The sequence below is a fragment of the Doryrhamphus excisus genome, chromosome 4 (genome assembly GCF_030265055.1).
Source record: "Doryrhamphus excisus isolate RoL2022-K1 chromosome 4, RoL_Dexc_1.0, whole genome shotgun sequence".
NCBI classification, from domain to species: Eukaryota; Metazoa; Chordata; class Actinopteri; order Syngnathiformes; family Syngnathidae; genus Doryrhamphus; species Doryrhamphus excisus.
Window position 1 is genome coordinate 26777311 of NC_080469.1, and position 12554 is coordinate 26789864.

The window sequence follows — 12554 nt, forward strand, 5'->3', positions numbered from 1 at the left end:
TACAAAGTGCCAAGGTTGTCCTATAACCTCCCTATATCATGCCATGTGTGTATTTGCCTTTAAACGTGAGTAAATTAGCTTAAATGTTAACATGCTAACAGTTATCATGCTAGCACCTAGCAAGAGCGCCTCAAGTTTAGAAAGTGCCAAGGTTGTCCTATAACCTCCCTACATCATGCCATGTGTGTATTTGCCTTTAGACATGAATAAATTAGCTTAAATGCTAACATGCTAACGGCTACCATGCTAGCACCTAGCAAGAGGGTTTCAAGTTTACAAAGTGCCAAGGTTGTCCTAAAACCTCCCTATATCATGCCATGTGTGTATTTGCCTTTAAACGTGAGTAAATTAGCTTAGATGCTAACATGCTAACAGTTATCATGCTAGCACCTAGCAAGAGAGCCTCAAGTTTAGAAAGCGCCAAGGTTGTCCTATAACCTCCCTACACCATGCCATGTGTGTATTAGCCTGAAGACATGAGTAAATTAGCTTAAATGCAAACATGCTAACGGCTACCATGCTAGCACCTAGCAAGAGGGTTTCAAGTTTACAAAGTGGCAAGGTTGTCCTATAACCTCCCTACATCATGCCATGTGTGTATTTGCCTTTAAACGTGAGTAAATTAGCTTAGATGCTAACATGCTAACAGTTATCATGCTAGCACCTAGCAAGAGAGCCTCAAGTTTAGAAAGCGCCAAGGTTGTCCTATAACCTCCCGACATCATGCCATGTGTGTATTTGCCTTTAGACATGAGTAAATTAGCTTAAATGCTAAAATGCTAACATGCTAACGGCTGCCATGCTAGCACCTAGCAAGAGGGTTTCAAGTTCAGAAAGTGCCAAGGTTGTCCTATAACCTCCCTATATCATGCCATGTGTGTATTTGCCTTTAAACGTGAGCAAATTAGCTTAAATGTTAACATGCTAACAGTTATCATGCTAGCACCTAGCAAGAGCGCCTCAAGTTTAGAAAGTGCCAAGGTTGTCCTATAACCCCCCGACATCATGCCATGTGTGTATTTGCCTTTAGACATGAGTAAATTAGCTTAAATGATAATATGCTAACGGCTACCATGCTAGCACCTAGCAAGAGAGCCTCAAGTTTAGAAAGTGCCAAGGCTGTCCTATAACCTCCCTATATCATGCCATTTGTGTATTTGCCTTCAATGTGAGTAAATTAGCTTAAATACTAACATGCTAACAGTCGTCATGCTAGCAACTAGCAAGAGAGCCTCAAGTTTAGAAAGTGCCAAGGTTGTCCTATAACCTCCCTACATCATGCCATGTGTGTATTTGCCTTTAGACATGAGTAAATTAGCTTAAATGCTAACATGCTAACGGCTGACATGCTAGCACCTAGCAAGACAGCCTCAAGTTTAGAAACTGCCAAGGATGCCCTATAACGTCCCAGCATCATGCATGTGTGTATTTGCCTTTAAACATGAGCAAAGTAGCTTAAATGCTAACATGCTAACAGTCATCATGCTAGCACCTAGCAAGAGAGTCCCAAGTTTAGAAAGTGCCAAGGTTGTCCTATAACATCCCTACATCATGCCATGTGTGTATTTGCCTTTAGACATGAGTAAATTAGCTTAAATGCTAACATGCTAACGACTAACATGCTAGCACCTAGCAAGACAGCCTCAAGTTTAGAAACTACCAAGGTTGTCCTATAACCTCCCCACATCATGTCATGTGTGTAATTGCCTTTAAACTTGAGTAAATTAGCTTAAGTGCTAACATGCTAACAATCATTATGCTAGCACCTAGCAAGAGAGCCTCAAGTTTAGAAAGTGCCAAGGTTGTCCTATAACCTCCCTACATCATTCCATGTGTGTATTTGCCTTTAAACGTGAGTAAATTAGCTTAAATGCTAACATGCTAACAGTTATCATGCTAGCACCTAGGAAGAGAGCCTCAAGTATAGAAAGTGCCAAGGTTGTCCTATAACCTCCCTACATCATGCCATGTGTGTATTTGCCTTCAGACATGAGTAAAATTAGCTTAAATGCTAACATGCTAGCACCTAGCAAGACAGCCTTAAGTTTAGAAACTGCCAAGGATGTCCTATGACGTCCCTGCATCATGCATGTGTGTATTTGCCTTTAAACGTGAGCAAATTAGCTTAAATGCTAACAGTCATCATGCTAGCACCTAGCAAGAGAGTCCCAAGTTTAGAAAGTGCCAAGGTTGTCCTATCACCTCCCTACATCATGCCATGTGTGTATTTGCCTTTAAACGTGAGTAAATTAGCTTAAATGCTAACATGCTAACAATCATTATGCTAGCACCTAGCAAGAGAGCCTCAAGTTTAGAAAGTGCCAAGGTTGTCCTATAACCTCCCTACATCATGCGTCGTGTGTATTTGCCTTTAGACATGAGTAAATTAGCTTAAATGCTAACATGCTAACGGCTACCACGCTAGCACCTAGCAAGAGAGCATCAAGTTGAGAAAGTGCCATGGTTGTCCTATAACCTCCCCACATCATGTCATGTGTGTATTTGCCTTTAAACGTGAGTAAATTAGCTTAAATGCTAACATGCTAACAATCATTATGCTAGCACCTAGCAAGAGAGCCTCAAGTTTAGAAAGTGCCAAGGTTGTCCTATAACCTCCCTACACCATGCCATGTGTGTATTTGCCTGAAGACATGAGTAAATTAGCTTAAGAGCTAACATGCTAACGGCTACCATGCTAGCACCTAGCAAGAGAGCATCAAGTTTAGAAAGTGCCAAGGATGTCCTATGACGTCCCTGCATCATGCATGTGTGTATTTGCCTTTAAACGTGAGCAAATTAGCTTAAATGCTAACATGCTAACAGTCATCATGCTCGCACCTAGCAAGAGAGTCCCAAGTTTAGAAAGTGCCAAGGTTGTCCTATCACCTCCCTACATCATGCCATGTGTGTATTTGCCTTTAAACGTGAGTAAATTAGCTTAAATGCTAACATGCTAACAATCATTATGCTAGCACCTAGCAAGAGAGCCTCAAGTTTAGAAAGTGCCAAGGTTGTCCTATAACCTCCCTATACCATGCCATAAATGCTAACATGCTAACGGCTACCATGCTAGCACCTAGCAAGAGAGCATCAAGTTGAGAAAGTGCCAAGGTTGTCCTATAACCTCCCTACATCATGCCATGTGTGTATTTGCCTTTAGACATGAGTAAATTACCTTAAATGCTAACATGCTAACGGCTACCATGCTAGCACCTAGCAAGAGGGTTTCAAGTTTACAAAGTGCCAAGGTTGTCCTTCAACCTCCCTATATCATGCCATGTGTGTATATGCCTTTAAACGTGAGTAAATTAGCTTAAATGCTAACATGCTAACAGTTATCATGCTAGCACCTAGCAAGAGACCCTCAAGTTTAGAAAGTGCCAAGGTTGTCCTATAACCTCCCTACATCATGCCATGTGTGTATTTGCCTTTAGACATGAGTAAATTAGCTTAAATGTTAACATGCTAACGGCTAACATGCTAGCACCTAGCAAGAGAGCCTCAAGTTTAGAAACTGCCAAGGATGTCCTATAACGTCCCTGCATCATGCATATGTGTATTTGCCTTTTAACATGAGCAAATTAGCTTCAATGCTAACATGCTAACAGTCATCATGCTAGCACCTAGCAAGAGAGTCCCAAGTTTAGAAAGTGCCAAGGTTGTCCTATAACATCCCTACATCATGCCATGTGTGTATTTGCCTTTAGACATGAGTAAATTAGCTTAAATGCTAACATGCTAACGGCTAACATGCTAGCACCTAGCAAGACAGCCTCAAGTTTAGAAACTACCAAGGTTGTCCTATAACCTCCCCACATCATGTCATGTGTATATTTGCCTTTAAACGTGAGTAAATTAGCTTAAATGCTAACATGCTAACAATCATTATGCTAGCACCTAGCAAGACAGCCTCAAGTTTAGAAAGTGCCAAGGTTGTCCTATAACCTCCCTACACCATGCCATATGTGTATTTGCCTGAAGACATGAGTAAGTTAGCTTAAATGCTAACATGCTAACGGCTACCATGTTAGCACCTAGCAAGAGGGTTTCAAGTTTAGAAAGTGCCAAGGTTGTCCTATAACCTCCCTAAATCATGCCATGTGTGTATTTGCCTTTAGACATGAGTAAATTAGCTTAAATGCTAACATGCTAACGGCTAACTTGCTAGCACCTAGCAAGAGAGCCTCAAGTTTAGAAACTGCCAAGGTTGTCCTATAACCTCCCTACATCATGCCATGTGTGTATTTGCCTTTAGACATGAGTAAATTAGCTTAAATGCTAACATGCTAACGGCTAACATGCTAGCACCTAGCAAGAGAGCCTCAAGTTTAGAAACTGCCAAGGTTGTCTTATGACCTCCCTACATCATGCCATGTGTGTATTTGCCTTTAGACATGAGTAAATTAGCTTAAATGCTAACATGCTAACATGCTAGCAATTAGCATTTAGCCACAGAGAGAGTTCAGACATTTATCTCAAAAATGATTCATCAATCACGTTTCTACGTGGCCGTATGGCTGAGCTAAAAGGCTGTGAAAAGTCTGTAAATTCTCGTTTTCTATGTGCTGTTCTAAAAATAGAACAGCGATTCCCTAATCAAGTGGCCCATTTTTTAACGTTTTCGTTAATAGCGTCGCCATGGTTACACAAAACTTTCCAAAAATTAAATACCGCTGTAGTCCCGAGCGCCACGTTTCCGGCGGTGTAACATGTGTGGGGGTCCTTCTTGCGGTTTTGGCCGCATTACGCGCGCAAAAAGTGGAAGATTAAGATATACGGAATAATAACTAAACAGCAATAACAATATGGGCTGGCTCAGTAGCCAGCCCATAGACTGCTACTGCAAGTAGCAGTCTATGGGCTGGCTACTGAGCCAGTCCATAACTAGAAAATTCCCGCGGAAATTTTGATGGACTGGCCACCTGTGCTGTGAACCTCGGGCCCGGTGCGCCAACGGCTACCGCGGTAGCACCTAGCAAGAAAGCCTCAAGTACGGAAAAGGTTGATGCAGTCCCATAGTGTCCCCACATCATGCCAAGTGTGTATTTGCCTTTAAACTTGAGTAAATTAGCTAAAATGCTAACATGCTAACGGCTACCGTGCTAACACGTAGCAAAACAGCCTCATTTCCTGAAAAGTTTGGGTCAGTCCTACAGTATCCCCACATCATGCCATGTGTGTATTTTTCCTTTAGACATGAGTAAATTAGCTAAAATGCTAACATGCTAACAGTTATCATGCTAGCACCTAGCAAGAGGGCCTCAAGTTTAGAAAGAACCAAGGTTGTCCTATAACCTCCCCACATCATGACATGTGCTTAGTAGCCTTTAGGCATGAGTAAATTAGCTTAAATCTTAACATGCTAACAGTTATCATGCTAGCACCTAGCAAGAGAGCCTCAAGTTTAAAAAGTGCCTGGGTTGTCCTGTAACCTCCCTAAATCATGCCATGTGTGTATTATCCTTTAGACATGAGTAAAATAGCTTAAATCCTAACATGCTAACGGCTACCCTGCTAGCACCTAGCAAGAGGGCCTAAAGTTTAGAAACTTCCAAGGTTGTCTTATAACCTCCCTGCATCATGCCATTAGTGTATTTGCCTTTAAACATGGGTAAATTAGCTTAAATGCTAACATGCTAAGTTATCATGCTAGCACCTAGCAAGAGAGCCTCAAGTTTAGAAAGTGCCAAGGTTGTCCTATAACCTCCCTACATCATGCCATGTGTATATTTACCTTTAGACATGAGTAAATTAGCTTAAATGCTAACATGCTAACGGCTACCATGCTAACACCTAGCAAAACAGCCTCAGGTCCTGAAAAGTTTGGGGCAGTCCTACAGTGTCCCCACATCATGCCAAGTGTGTATTTGCCTTTAAACTTTAGAAAATTACCGAAAATGCTAACATGCTAACGGCTACCATGCTAACACCTAGCAAAACAGCCTCAGGTCCTGAAAAGTTTGGGGCAGTCCTACAGTGTCCCCACATCATGCCATGTGTGTATTTGCCCTTAGACATGAGTAAATTAGCTAAAATGCTAACATGCTAACAGTCATCATGCTAGTACCTAGCAAGAGAGCCTCAAGTTTAGAAAGTGCCAAGGTTGTCCTATAACCTCCCTACTTCATGCCATGTGTGTATTATCCTTTAGACATGAGTAAATTAGCTTAAATGCTAACATGCTAACAGCTACCATGCTAGCACCTAGCAAGAGGGCATCAAGTTTAGAAACTGCCAAGGTTGTCCGATAACCTCCCTGCATCATGCCATGGGTGTATTTGCCTTTAAACATGAGTAAATTAGCTTAAATGCTAACATGCTAACAGTTATCATGCTAGCACCTAGCAAGAGAGCCTCAAGTTTAGAAAGTGCCAAGGTTGTCTTGTAACCTTCCTAAATCATGCCATGTGTGTATTATCCTTTAGACATGAGTAAATTAGCTTAAATGCTAACATGCTAACAGTCATCATGCTAGCACCTAGCAAGAGAGCCTCAAGTTTAGAAAGTGCCAAGGATGTCCTATAACGTCCCTGCATCACGCATGTGTGTATTTGCCTTTAAACATGAGCAAATTAGCTTAAATGCTAACATGCTAACAGTCATCATGCTAGCACCTAGCAAGAGAGTCCCAAGTTTAGAAAGTGCCAAGGGTGTCCTATAACCTCCCTACATCATGCCATGTGTGTATTTGCCTTTAGACATGAGTAAATGAGCTTAAATGCTAACATGCTAACGGCTAACATGCTATCACCTAGCAAGAGAGTTTCAAGTTTACAAAGTGCCAAGGTTGTCCTTCAACCTCCCTATATCATGCCATGTGTGTATATGCCTTTAAACGTGAGTAAATTAGCTTAAATGCTAACATGCTAACAGTTATCATGCTAGCACCTAGCAAGAGAGCCTCAAGATTAGAAAGTGCCAAGGTTGTCCTATAACCTCCCGACATCATGCCATGTGTGTATTTGCCGTTAGACATGACTAAATTAGCTTAAATTCTAACATGCTAACGGCTACCATGCTAGCACCTAGCAAGAGGGCCTCAAGTTTAGCAAGTGCCAAGGTTGTCCTATAACCTCCCGACATCATGCCATGTGTGTATTTGCCTTTAGACATGAGTAAATTAGCTTAAATGCTAACATGCTAACGGCTAACATGCTAGCACCTAGCAAGACGGCCTCAAGTTTAGAAACTGCCAAGGTTGTCCTATAACCTCCCTACATCATGCCATGTGTGTATTTGCCTTTAGACCTGAGTAAATTAGCTTAAATGCTAACATGCTAACAGTTATCATGCTAGCACCTAGCAAGAGAGCCTCAAGTTTAGAAAGTGCCAAGGTTGTCCTATAACCTCCCTACATCATGCCATGTGTGTATTTGCCTTTAGACATGAGTAAATTAGCTTAAATGCTAACATGCTAACAGTCATCATGCTAGCACCTAGCAAGAGAGTCCCAAGTTTAGAAAGTGCCAAGGTTGTCCTATAACCTCCCGACATCATGCCATGTGTGTATTTGCCTTTAGACATGAGTAAATTAGCTTAAATGCTAACATGCTAACGGCTACCATGCTAGCACCTAGCAAGAGAGCATCAAGTTGAGAAAGTGCCAAGGTTGTCCTATAGCCTCCCTACATCATGCCATGTGTGTATTTGCCTTTAGACATGAGTAAATTAGCTTAAATGCTAACATGCTAACAGCTACCATGCTAGCACCTAGCAAGAGGGTTTCAAGTTTACAAAGTGCCAAGGTTGTCCTATAACCTCCCTATATCATGCCATGTGTGTATTTGCCTTTAAACGTGAGTAAATTAGCTTAAATGTTAACATGCTAACAGTTATCATGCTAGCACCTAGCAAGAGCGCCTCAAGTTTAGAAAGTGCCAAGGTTGTCCTATAACCTCCCTACATCATGCCATGTGTGTATTTGCCTTTAGACATGAATAAATTAGCTTAAATGCTAACATGCTAACGGCTACCATGCTAGCACCTAGCAAGAGGGTTTCAAGTTTACAAAGTGCCAAGGTTGTCCTAAAACCTCCCTATATCATGCCATGTGTGTATTTGCCTTTAAACGTGAGTAAATTAGCTTAGATGCTAACATGCTAACAGTTATCATGCTAGCACCTAGCAAGAGAGCCTCAAGTTTAGAAAGCGCCAAGGTTGTCCTATAACCTCCCTACACCATGCCATGTGTGTATTAGCCTGAAGACATGAGTAAATTAGCTTAAATGCAAACATGCTAACGGCTACCATGCTAGCACCTAGCAAGAGGGTTTCAAGTTTACAAAGTGGCAAGGTTGTCCTATAACCTCCCTACATCATGCCATGTGTGTATTTGCCTTTAAACGTGAGTAAATTAGCTTAGATGCTAACATGCTAACAGTTATCATGCTAGCACCTAGCAAGAGAGCCTCAAGTTTAGAAAGCGCCAAGGTTGTCCTATAACCTCCCGACATCATGCCATGTGTGTATTTGCCTTTAGACATGAGTAAATTAGCTTAAATGCTAAAATGCTAACATGCTAACGGCTGCCATGCTAGCACCTAGCAAGAGGGTTTCAAGTTCAGAAAGTGCCAAGGTTGTCCTATAACCTCCCTATATCATGCCATGTGTGTATTTGCCTTTAAACGTGAGCAAATTAGCTTAAATGTTAACATGCTAACAGTTATCATGCTAGCACCTAGCAAGAGCGCCTCAAGTTTAGAAAGTGCCAAGGTTGTCCTATAACCCCCCGACATCATGCCATGTGTGTATTTGCCTTTAGACATGAGTAAATTAGCTTAAATGATAATATGCTAACGGCTACCATGCTAGCACCTAGCAAGAGAGCCTCAAGTTTAGAAAGTGCCAAGGCTGTCCTATAACCTCCCTATATCATGCCATTTGTGTATTTGCCTTCAATGTGAGTAAATTAGCTTAAATACTAACATGCTAACAGTCGTCATGCTAGCAACTAGCAAGAGAGCCTCAAGTTTAGAAAGTGCCAAGGTTGTCCTATAACCTCCCTACATCATGCCATGTGTGTATTTGCCTTTAGACATGAGTAAATTAGCTTAAATGCTAACATGCTAACGGCTGACATGCTAGCACCTAGCAAGACAGCCTCAAGTTTAGAAACTGCCAAGGATGCCCTATAACGTCCCAGCATCATGCATGTGTGTATTTGCCTTTAAACATGAGCAAAGTAGCTTAAATGCTAACATGCTAACAGTCATCATGCTAGCACCTAGCAAGAGAGTCCCAAGTTTAGAAAGTGCCAAGGTTGTCCTATAACATCCCTACATCATGCCATGTGTGTATTTGCCTTTAGACATGAGTAAATTAGCTTAAATGCTAACATGCTAACGACTAACATGCTAGCACCTAGCAAGACAGCCTCAAGTTTAGAAACTACCAAGGTTGTCCTATAACCTCCCCACATCATGTCATGTGTGTAATTGCCTTTAAACTTGAGTAAATTAGCTTAAGTGCTAACATGCTAACAATCATTATGCTAGCACCTAGCAAGAGAGCCTCAAGTTTAGAAAGTGCCAAGGTTGTCCTATAACCTCCCTACATCATTCCATGTGTGTATTTGCCTTTAAACGTGAGTAAATTAGCTTAAATGCTAACATGCTAACAGTTATCATGCTAGCACCTAGGAAGAGAGCCTCAAGTATAGAAAGTGCCAAGGTTGTCCTATAACCTCCCTACATCATGCCATGTGTGTATTTGCCTTCAGACATGAGTAAAATTAGCTTAAATGCTAACATGCTAGCACCTAGCAAGACAGCCTTAAGTTTAGAAACTGCCAAGGATGTCCTATGACGTCCCTGCATCATGCATGTGTGTATTTGCCTTTAAACGTGAGCAAATTAGCTTAAATGCTAACAGTCATCATGCTAGCACCTAGCAAGAGAGTCCCAAGTTTAGAAAGTGCCAAGGTTGTCCTATCACCTCCCTACATCATGCCATGTGTGTATTTGCCTTTAAACGTGAGTAAATTAGCTTAAATGCTAACATGCTAACAATCATTATGCTAGCACCTAGCAAGAGAGCCTCAAGTTTAGAAAGTGCCAAGGTTGTCCTATAACCTCCCTACATCATGCGTCGTGTGTATTTGCCTTTAGACATGAGTAAATTAGCTTAAATGCTAACATGCTAACGGCTACCACGCTAGCACCTAGCAAGAGAGCATCAAGTTGAGAAAGTGCCATGGTTGTCCTATAACCTCCCCACATCATGTCATGTGTGTATTTGCCTTTAAACGTGAGTAAATTAGCTTAAATGCTAACATGCTAACAATCATTATGCTAGCACCTAGCAAGAGAGCCTCAAGTTTAGAAAGTGCCAAGGTTGTCCTATAACCTCCCTACACCATGCCATGTGTGTATTTGCCTGAAGACATGAGTAAATTAGCTTAAGAGCTAACATGCTAACGGCTACCATGCTAGCACCTAGCAAGAGAGCATCAAGTTTAGAAAGTGCCAAGGATGTCCTATGACGTCCCTGCATCATGCATGTGTGTATTTGCCTTTAAACGTGAGCAAATTAGCTTAAATGCTAACATGCTAACAGTCATCATGCTCGCACCTAGCAAGAGAGTCCCAAGTTTAGAAAGTGCCAAGGTTGTCCTATCACCTCCCTACATCATGCCATGTGTGTATTTGCCTTTAAACGTGAGTAAATTAGCTTAAATGCTAACATGCTAACAATCATTATGCTAGCACCTAGCAAGAGAGCCTCAAGTTTAGAAAGTGCCAAGGTTGTCCTATAACCTCCCTATACCATGCCATAAATGCTAACATGCTAACGGCTACCATGCTAGCACCTAGCAAGAGAGCATCAAGTTGAGAAAGTGCCAAGGTTGTCCTATAACCTCCCTACATCATGCCATGTGTGTATTTGCCTTTAGACATGAGTAAATTACCTTAAATGCTAACATGCTAACGGCTACCATGCTAGCACCTAGCAAGAGGGTTTCAAGTTTACAAAGTGCCAAGGTTGTCCTTCAACCTCCCTATATCATGCCATGTGTGTATATGCCTTTAAACGTGAGTAAATTAGCTTAAATGCTAACATGCTAACAGTTATCATGCTAGCACCTAGCAAGAGACCCTCAAGTTTAGAAAGTGCCAAGGTTGTCCTATAACCTCCCTACATCATGCCATGTGTGTATTTGCCTTTAGACATGAGTAAATTAGCTTAAATGTTAACATGCTAACGGCTAACATGCTAGCACCTAGCAAGAGAGCCTCAAGTTTAGAAACTGCCAAGGATGTCCTATAACGTCCCTGCATCATGCATATGTGTATTTGCCTTTTAACATGAGCAAATTAGCTTCAATGCTAACATGCTAACAGTCATCATGCTAGCACCTAGCAAGAGAGTCCCAAGTTTAGAAAGTGCCAAGGTTGTCCTATAACATCCCTACATCATGCCATGTGTGTATTTGCCTTTAGACATGAGTAAATTAGCTTAAATGCTAACATGCTAACGGCTAACATGCTAGCACCTAGCAAGACAGCCTCAAGTTTAGAAACTACCAAGGTTGTCCTATAACCTCCCCACATCATGTCATGTGTATATTTGCCTTTAAACGTGAGTAAATTAGCTTAAATGCTAACATGCTAACAATCATTATGCTAGCACCTAGCAAGACAGCCTCAAGTTTAGAAAGTGCCAAGGTTGTCCTATAACCTCCCTACACCATGCCATATGTGTATTTGCCTGAAGACATGAGTAAGTTAGCTTAAATGCTAACATGCTAACGGCTACCATGTTAGCACCTAGCAAGAGGGTTTCAAGTTTAGAAAGTGCCAAGGTTGTCCTATAACCTCCCTAAATCATGCCATGTGTGTATTTGCCTTTAGACATGAGTAAATTAGCTTAAATGCTAACATGCTAACGGCTAACTTGCTAGCACCTAGCAAGAGAGCCTCAAGTTTAGAAACTGCCAAGGTTGTCCTATAACCTCCCTACATCATGCCATGTGTGTATTTGCCTTTAGACATGAGTAAATTAGCTTAAATGCTAACATGCTAACGGCTAACATGCTAGCACCTAGCAAGAGAGCCTCAAGTTTAGAAACTGCCAAGGTTGTCTTATGACCTCCCTACATCATGCCATGTGTGTATTTGCCTTTAGACATGAGTAAATTAGCTTAAATGCTAACATGCTAACATGCTAGCAATTAGCATTTAGCCACAGAGAGAGTTCAGACATTTATCTCAAAAATGATTCATCAATCACGTTTCTACGTGGCCGTATGGCTGAGCTAAAAGGCTGTGAAAAGTCTGTAAATTCTCGTTTTCTATGTGCTGTTCTAAAAATAGAACAGCGATTCCCTAATCAAGTGGCCCATTTTTTAACGTTTTCGTTAATAGCGTCGCCATGGTTACACAAAACTTTCCAAAAATTAAATACCGCTGTAGTCCCGAGCGCCACGTTTCCGGCGGTGTAACATGTGTGGGGGTCCTTCTTGCGGTTTTGGCCGCATTACGCGCGCAAAAAGTGGAAGATTAAGATATACGGAATAATAACTAAACAGCAATAACAATATGGGCTGGCTCAGTAGC